Here is a 9,971-nt window from a genome sequence, read left to right as displayed (position 1 = left end):
AGATTCCGGAAGGATGCAGAGAAAGTTGGATGCAGAGCAAGAAAGCTGGGAGGTTGCGAACATGCAGAACAGCTGTTTCAGCTGGAAGAACAGGACTGGGTTTTCCTCTGGGAGTTTAGGAAAATGATGGTGGGAAGCAGGCCTTATCAGAGGGATGGGGGCCCTGGTCCCCTCATCTACCCCCTCCCTGACCCTGTTTGTGAAAGGGAAGTTTTAGAGGTCATGGGATTTTCCTGGAGAGGAGAGGATGGTGCGTGTGTGATGTGACAGTGACGATGGGGGGTGGAGAGGAAAGACCTGGTTCTTGTCACAGTGGGGTCCGGGGCTGGAAGCCCAAGGCAGTAGGGCCAGGGAGGCCCAGCCCAGAGAGTGCTGGCTCAGGGGTGTTGCCTGGGGTGCGTCTGGGACACGAGGAATATGAACAGACATTGCAGGTACAACACAAGTGCCTCCAGGGCTCATGAAAGCAAAATTTGGAGCCTGGACAGCCTGGAGGTTGGAAGATACGAAGCAGTAGCCAGGAAGGAGTAGCCAGGAAGGAGGTTCCTCCATTAGGAACCCAGAGAGGAAGCAGGAGGCGGAATTCTGATTTGTTACAAGACTAGAGGAGTTCTGGGTAGGACATTGCAAAGGGGACGCTGACCCAGGATGAAGCCGATCAGGCAAGGATTCCACTACTGGGACAGAATCAGGGTCTTGGGTTGGAGCCTGCCAGCATGAGGAGTGATGCCTGTTTCTGGGTCTGGGTCTTATTTGAATTCCTGTAGGTACAGTGAGAAGAGAGGTGTAGGGCAGATAGCTGTCAAAGGATCCCTCTGTCCCTGTGGTTCTTATCCAAGGAAATGGTAAGCAAAATCTGGATATTCTCCACCCAAACGATGCCCTGGGAAATGTGGGGTCACTGAGGTCTCCCTGGTCCAGGCCCCTAAGCTGCTTTGGCTCCCTTAGTCCCAGGAGTAGATATGTGGGGAGAGGGGCAGATGTCAGCCCTCCAGAGCCAGTGGTGACAGGGAGCTTGGGGGCTGCTCCCCAGAGGAGGCGGTGTAGTGCCCACATCCCTCCTCCCAGGCTCCCCAGGGCAGAAATCTGGGGCCAGTGATCCTATCCTGTGGCATTCTTTTACTCCCTTGGGGCCGCTCCTTGCTGGAAAGCCCTCCCCACTTTCAGACATCATTCAAGCCATTCCCTTCTTTGACAGAAACATTACAGACACAGCAAGTACACTTTCCAGAACCAAGAGGTGCTCCTCATGGGGACTTGGGCCAGCAAGGCTTGTCTCTTCCTTTGTTCCGTCATGTATTCTGTGTTCCTGGAAGGGACGTGCAACTCCCTGCAGGGCCAAGCTTAGAACAGACAGTGGGGACAGGCAGCCATCCCCTTTGTGTCTCCTGTGGACACAAGAGGAAAGACGCTGGGAGGGCGGTTATCAGATCTCCAGGTCGCTGAGGCCTCCTGAGTCTTGCATGAGTCGTTGTGTCCCGTGTGCAGAGACTGTGTCCGTGAGGGCCATTGTGCCAGCTTCGTTAGTAGTGACAAGCCCTTTCGTGCCCAGAAGTGACCTGGTTTACAGAGGACATGAGATGGTCCCTGTTGGGTCCCCCCCAAATTGGGTACCCCAATAATGGGTCCGTGATTAAAGGAGTGAAACTGATACAAAGCAAAGGTCAAGCAAAGCTTTACTTCACGCCAAGCATCAGGAATTATACTGACTGTCAAACAGACCGGTTGGGGACCCCCTCCAGAGAGGACGACCCCTCCCTGTTTTCCAGACTAACTTTATTTATTTATTTACTTATTTTATTTATTTATTTGAGAGAGAGACTGAGAGAGAGCATGAGCGAGGAGAAGGTCAGAGGGGAACCAGACTCCCCATGGAGCTGGGAGCCTGATGCAGGACTCGATCCCAGGACTCCGGGATCACGACCTGAGCTGAAGGCAGTCGTCCAACCAACTGAGCCACCCTGGCGTTCCCAGACTAACTTTTATAGAGCGAAGGCCATGTTGTTGGGCCTGGCCACACACAGATGGCCAATGAGATTGTAACACACACAGGAAACTCCACAGTGATGCTGGGTGACCAATTGAATTACAATTTACCCTAGTAGACATTTGAACCAGCCTATCACACCTTGGTTAGGATTGGCGCCAAAAGGCTCCCAAAGGGCCAGGGCCCATACTCCTTGGTAGCTAGGAGACAGTATGTGCCCCCACTGATTGAATACCTTCACCTGGCCTGACCCACCCTTGGACTTGGACTTTGTTACCTGGGACTGGTTTCCTGGACTTGCTTTTAAATAAGTTCGCGGGGTGGGGGGGGGGCAGGGGGAGGGAGGTCAATTTAAGCTTTTGCAAAATGGCAGTTCAACCGGGATGGGGCTGCTCTGGCTGAATAGGCCCTTAGAGTCCCCCTCCTCTAGGAGCCCCGTGTGACCAGGCTGTGGAGAGGCCACAGAGACCTTCCTTTTCTCGGTTACAGTGAATTTCAGTGGATGAGAAGAACAGCAAGCCAGTGAGAGCCAGAAGCCAAAGCTAGACAAGATACCCCACAGGATAATGTGACCAAGCGAGGGTAGGAGACCTGGGGCCCAGACTTGGAGGGACAGCAGAGGGAAGGTTGAGCAGTCTCCTGAATTTCAAATGAGAAGAACGATGATACCTGCCTGCGAGATTCGCACATATAAGAAATAAAAAATTTGGGGGCGCCTGGGTGGCTCAGTGGATTAAGCCTCTGCCTTTGCCTCAGGTCATGATCTCAGGGTCCTGGGATCGAGTCCCGCATCGGGCTATCTGCTCAGCGGGGAGCCTGCTTCCTCCTCTCTCTCTCTGCCTGCCTCTCTGCCTACCTGTGATCTCTGTCTGTCAAATAAATAAAATCTTAAAAAAAAAAAAGAAATAAAAATGTGGTCATTCAGAAGATGAGAATGTGTCTCATATATATTTGGTCTTTCACAGGGGCTGCCTCCCAAACCCTGGGAATTCCCTAAGTGTTGACAGTGACAAATGTGTCTTTAGTTACATTCATAGGTGACTCTGGGACCTCACGTAAGGATGGGGGTTGACTGCCAGAAGACCCAGCCGTGTGATTAGGGGGACCTTTCATTCCCTCCTCCTGACCTCCATGGAGAGGTCAGGGATTGGAGGGTTTAATCAGTCACCCATGGCCAGCGATTTAAGTAATCCCTTATGCAATGAAGCCTCCATAAAACCCAAAAGAACTGGGCTCAGAGAGCTTGCAGGCCAGTAAACTATGTGGAGACTCAGGAGAGTGGAGAAACAGGACCTGCGGCCTGTGACCTTTCGCCTTGCCCTCCATGTTTCTTCTTCTGGCTCCGATTTGTATCCTCTTTTATAACCTCTATTGAACAGGTAAATATAAGTAAGTGTTTCCCTGAGTTCTGTGAGTGGTTCTAGCACATTAATCGAACCCAAGGAGGAGGTGGGATCGACACTGTCTGGGATCAGTCAGAAGCACACAGAAGAGTGGGGTTTAGGATGGACATCTGACTGGCGGGGGATGAAGAGGTTGAATCCTTAACAGGAGGGATCTGTGGTACCTCGAGTAGAGGGTGTCAGAACTGAGTGAAAGTCTCACACACCCTGCTTGGTGATGTGTGAGGGGAACCCCTCAGACACTGGAACTGGGTCTGGGACCCTAAAACCCTGCCTCATAGGGCTGTTGTCGGGATGGGGTCATTAAGGCTGAAAGTGGCCTGGGTCCGTTCTGAGCACTTGAGCAAACCATTTTAATACGCCGAATTCTCCTGGCTTAGCCAAGGCAACTCATAATACTTTATACATTGCAGGAGACAGGAAGATTAATTAGTATGTTATTATGGAGGCCACACATCATGAAGACTTTAATAAGTAAGATTACCAAGCAGAGTTCTATTTTTATTTATTTTTATTTTTTTATTTTTAAAGATTTTTATTTATTTATTTGACAGGCAGAGATCACAAGTAGGCAGAGAGGCAGGCAGAGAGAGAGAGAGGAGGAAGCAGGCTCCCCACAGAGCAGAGAGCCCGACGTGGGGCTCGATCCCAGGACCCTGGGATCATGACCCGAGCTAAAGGCAGAGGCTTTAACCCACTGAGCCACCCAGGCGCCCCAGAGTTCTATTTTTAAAGATCCTGGTTTAGAGGCGCCTGGGTGGCTCAGTCACTTGAATATCTATCTGCCTTTGGCTCAGGTCATGGTCCTGGGGTCCGGGGGTCCTGTATGGAGATCCAGCTTCTCCCTCTTCCTCTACCTACAGCTCTGCCTACTTGCGCTCTCTCTTTGGGAAACAAATAAATAAAATCATAAAAAAAAAAAGATCGTGGTTTAATTTTTCAGGACATAGCAATATTTTTTCAAGTCTGGGTGTCTCTGAAGATCCCTTTGTCAGAAAGAACTGTGGGCAGGACAGTGTTTTGGTGCAGAAAACAAGCTGGAGTGCTGGAAGCTGTGCAAGAGAGGAGGGACATTCTCTCCTTACCTGGGCAGGACTCTGCCCCCAGCAGGTGGGAGGTCCCGCAGTTGTCCGCAGCCTAAGCCCTGCAATTCTACGGCATAGCCCTGGGAGAAAGAGAGCCTTGAGGAGCTCAAACCATACCACGGGGAACAGAGAGGACCAACGTGGTTTGGGAAAAGACGGAATATTGACTGTGTCCTCGTTTGCATGTAAAGGCCCCCCATTTAGTGAAACAAAACTTCACCTGGGCTTCCACCTGCCTGTGTTCCTTTTACTTTTACTCTTCACCCTTCTCTTTTCAATCTGAACTACTTCTTTAGTATCCAGGTGAGAACATTTGTGGGCATCCTTTGAGGCTACGATTCAGGTACGATTTAAAATATTGCTGGTTTTAAAAATAATTACTATATCCAGTACAAGAATACCTTTTTTTAAAAAAATACCTTTTTGAAAAAAAACTTAATTAACAGAGTATATCAGTATAAGAGACAAAAGAATGTTCCCCACCAAAGATGTTCATGTCTTGCCTTTTTTTTTTTTTTTTATGTTTTAGGTGATTTCCTTTGATGAACACTAATTTTTTAACATTTTATTTATTTATTTATTTATTTATTTAAGTAATCTCTACACCCCACAGGGGGCTCGAACTCACAATCCGAGATCAAGAGTCCCATGCTTTACCAACTGAGTGAACCAGGAACCCCTGATGAACACTAATTCTTTTTTGTAGTTTCTTTTTCAATATCAAGTTGTATTGTAAGGGGATCATTATCTCATTCATTCCTCTGATGATCAATTTCCATAACCTATTTTGTGTCTTTGCTCAAAGTACAGAGACATCATTTACGGCTTAGCTATCTTCGCCAACACTATGGGATATATTTCACTTTTCTCTCAAGCTGGAGAATTTTCTTTAACAGCTACCACTTCTGTAAAGGGAAGTTTTGCTTTGCTTCCTTTTTTTTTTTCTTTCCTCCTGGGGAATCCTTGAAGCGCTCAGCTTAGACTCAGAGGTGTAGCTGTAGTCTCTTCCCCATCCTTCAATGCACGCAGGGGGATAAAAAGAAAATATCACATTCAAACAACGGAGGAAAGTATTACATTCCTGGGTCCGATGTTGATCACATGCTGCATGTTCTTCCCGAGGAAACAAACGTGGCAGGGGTCGGGGCGGGTGCGGAAAGCATCCATCAGAAAAGGACATGTTGGGATAGCCCCTTTCAGCTTCCTGCGACCAGGATCTTCACCTCCACGGTTAACCTGTAGGGGGCAGCAGCTCTCCCAACTCCGGGGCAAGGCAACCTGCTGAGGCAGGGGGTGGTTCCTGCTTGGGGCTCCTCACTCTGCTTCTAGCCCAACAGTAGTAACTATCAGACCTAGAAACCATCACTGAAGAGAACAGATCTACCATGTTTCTCCTCTCAGCCGATCGCTGGGGGCTCACAGGTCAGAGGACACCCGCATCCCTGCATGTCCACCCAGTGACATCTGACAAAGCCCCAAGACAGCCATGAGCCACACTAAGGACAACACTACACAAAACCCCATAGTTACCCGACCTTCGAATGACTGTAGCATTTCTCAGCTTGCAGGCTCTTCAGCAGGTTGTTCTGAGCTGGTGAGAGCCAGTTCTGAGGCAGACAGACTCTCTGTGCAGACCCAAAAGGTTCATCCAGGGCCTCTTTTCTAGTTCAAGTTTGGGCATAATACAGAGTCACTGCTCTCCGATCTCAATTTAATCAACTTACAGTGACACACCACGTGTTCATTTAGATTAGATAACACCCAAAGGTATTTATGTAAGTTAGATACTTTTTTTTGTTGCAAGGAAACATAGTCATCTTTAGGAAGCCCAAAAATATTAGATAATTTGAAATGATAGATAACATCTCTCCTCCCAGGATCTACTCGGAGGCCACATGTTCTTCAGGAAAGTTATACAATCTTAGGGGACACTTAATTCTACGTTATACAAGCTGTTGTAAAAAAAAAAAAACAGAAAATGAAGTTGTACAGCTCATTTTAAAGAAGCTAGAATAATCTTGATCCCAAAACCAGAGCTGGGCAATACAAGAAAATAAAACAATAGACCCTTTTTGTTTTCAAAGACACAAAAATTCAAAATGAAATAGTGTTAACAAATCAGATCTGAGTGTGAAAAATGCGTCACCTGGACTATGGACTGTAGTTTTTTCTTGGATTGCACAAAGAGGTCAAAACTATGATATTAATCATTATAAAAAAGGTAGTAATATTATGTCAATTGATAGCCTAAAGGAGATAAATAATATCATTCAATAGATAAAAAAATAATTTGAGGAACTGAAGACATAGTCATGGTTCCAAAAAATCCTTTAGGACACTAAACATTGAAGGTAACTTTCTTAAATGTATCAAATGAAGTTATAGTAAAACATATTGTTTAATGGAAAACTTGTCATCCATTTCTCTGAGGATGTAGAATGAGCAAAGATTGCCAACTATCACCACTGTTTTCTATCATAGTTCTGGAAGCTGTGGAAAATACCTTGGAGTAGAAAAAGAAAGAAGAGAGAACAGGGATTGAAAGGTAGACATAAAATTGTCATTCCTTGTAGATAGTATAACCATCAACCCCACAAACCCACAAATCAACAAACTGCTAGAATTAATAAGGGAATTGAATAATGGAACCCAACACTTGATCCAAAAATCAACCACATTTCTCTATACTGGAAATAACCAAATAGAAAAAAATGATTAAAAATAAGAAACCAGGGGCACCTGGGTGACTCAGTCGGTTAATTGTCTGCCTTCAGCTCAGGTCCTAATCCCGGGATCCTGGGTTGGAGCTCAGGAGACGTATCCTGTTATTATTCTGCACTGTATGCACAAAAGTTACTTTTGACAAAGGAGTGCTTGTATGTGTTGTATATGTTGTTGTATATGTTGTTTGTTTGACAAAGGAGTGCTTGTATGTGTTTTATATGTTGTATGTCAGGTCAGATCCTGACCTGAGCTGAAGGCAGAGGCTTTAACCCACTGAGCAACCCAGGTGCCCCTATCCTATCCTATTCTTGCACCGGCAGGAGAAGAGGGCAACTCTTCTTTCTTGCAGTGAGCAATTTTCCTTCACAGGAGGTTAGTAGGGCCTGTCCTTTTCAAGGCCAAGTTCTGAAATAATACTGGTTCGCAAGCCTAGGAGAAAACCGAATCATATGGGAGAGAAAAGATCAGAATAGGATTGTTAACTGATGGAATGTGAAATATGGACATCAGCAACATCCTTTTCCTCTTTTTTTTTTTTTTAAAGATTTTATTTATTTATTTGACAGACAGAGATCACAAGTAGGCAGAGAGGCAGGCAGAGAGAGAGAGAGAGAGAGAGGGAAGCAGGCTTCCTGTGGAGCAGGGAGCCCGATGCGGGGCTCGATCCCAGGACCCTGAGATCATGACCCGAGCCGAAGGCAGCAGCCCAAACCACTGAGCCACCCAGGCGCCCCAACATCCTTTTCCTCTTATCATGCATTCTAGACTTTCATGGGGGACCCTGACACATTTACCAATGTGTATCTCATTCTAATCTTTATTAATCACTATTGATATGTATGGGTGCATTTGCACATTATGTTGTTGGGGGGTGTGATGAGAGAGAAAGGCACATACATGTACATTATATGACATTCGCAGCTTCTCCTCATCTCAACACTGGAATCCCAGTCAGGGCAGGAACTGGGTTGTTGGTTTTCTCACCTTTAACAACCAGCACCTAGGAGAATGCCTAGAATATACTTAATATAACGAGCCTTACTTGAATGGGCATGTTTACTGAAGAAAATGTGCCAAATATAAAATAAGTATAAGGAGAAAAAGAATAAGCAGCGCTAATTTCATCAGCCTGGATTGGGGGAAGGGCGGGAAGAAACTCCTAGAACCTTCCTGTCTGGCTTCTGGTCTATTGTCTAAATGTATGTATATATATGAATCCATGAGCAAATACAGGGATATAATTGTCATTTGATATTCTGCTTTTTCGCTGAACAACTTCTCATGAGCATTTGTCCTTGTTTCTACTCTTCTCCACCCTAAAGGCAGTGACAAAGCTGAAATTCAAGTGTGGTCTTCTGGGAGGGGGCACCTGGATTCTTCCCCATCTGCCATGCACCTGCCACCTGAACTTGGCGGCAGGATAGCACATCCACTGGTAAATGTACACTATCATTTAATTCAGTTATAAAAAATATGCACAGCTTAATGAGGGCTCTCTCGGGAGAGGGCTACCTGGATAGGAACACCAATCTCTTCTGTGCCATGTCCTGCTCTGTTCGGGGCCCCGCTCAGTTCCTGCCACATTCTGGGAGCTCATTCAGTAGGCCTTGAACAGAGAATAGATGGTAGATGGATTGATGAGTTTTGGAAGCATCTTTCCCAGGGCAAATAGGAGGAGGTTTTGAAAGGCCAGTTGTTAGATTACTCAGACCTTCCGAAATGGGTGCCTTCAGGGGAATTAAGGGAATTTCCCTGAGCAGGGCGGCTCCCTCCCAGGTCAGATCATTCCGGGAACACAGCCCTCTGGCCAGCCTGGAGCTCTTGGCACTTTCCCAGGCTCTTTCAGCAAAGGCACAGGTGGGTCATTGACTGGAGGCTTTGTGAACATGTTTTAAACAGCATGGCTTGACGGCACTCCATAAATCATTAAGTGTGCACACCACACACGATCTTCTCAGAAAAGACCCGAATTGTCTTTCCCCTAGTTAGAGCCCTAGTTAGAGATTTCAAAAACTGAACCTGGGAAATCAGAGAATTGGGAAAGGGCTCCCTTTGCACCGAAGTTTGAAGAGCAGACTGGACGGTGAAGTTCTTCCCTATCCCACACCTGAGGACCAAGAGGGTCCATGTACCCCACATCCTGGGAGCTCATTCAGTAGGCCGTGAACAGAGAATGGATGGATTGATGAGTTTTGGAAGCATCTTTCCCGGGGCAAATAGGAAGAGTTTTTTTTTTTTTTTAATAATTTTTTCAATTTATTTATTTTCAGAAAAACAGTATTCATTATTTTTTCACCACACCCAGTGCTCCATGCAATCCGTGCCCTCTATAATACCCACCACCTGGTACCCCAACCTCCCACACCCCCCACCACTTCAAACCCCTCAGATTGTTTTTCAGAGTCCATAGTCTCTCGTGATTCACCTCCCCTTCCAATTTCCCCCAACTCCCTTCTCCTCTCCATCTCCCCATGTCCTCCATGGTATTTGTTATGCTCCACAAATAAGTGAAACCATATGATAATTGACTCTCTCTGCTTGACTTATTTCACTCAGCATAATCTCTTCCAGTCCCATCTATGTTGCTACAAAAGTTGGGTATTCATCCTTTCTGATGGAGGCATAATACTCCATAGTGTATATGGACCACATCTTCCTTATCCATTCGTCTGTTGAAGAGCATCTTGGTTCTTTCCATAGTTCGGTGACCATGGCCATTGCTGCTATGAACATTGGGGTACAGATGGCCCTTCTTTTCACGACATCTGTATC

Source organism: Mustela erminea, chromosome 9, assembly GCF_009829155.1.
Source record: "Mustela erminea isolate mMusErm1 chromosome 9, mMusErm1.Pri, whole genome shotgun sequence".
In the NCBI taxonomy this organism is placed as follows: domain Eukaryota; kingdom Metazoa; phylum Chordata; class Mammalia; order Carnivora; family Mustelidae; genus Mustela; species Mustela erminea.
The sequence above is the reverse complement of the archived record's forward strand: the minus strand, read 5'-3'. Positions refer to the sequence as shown.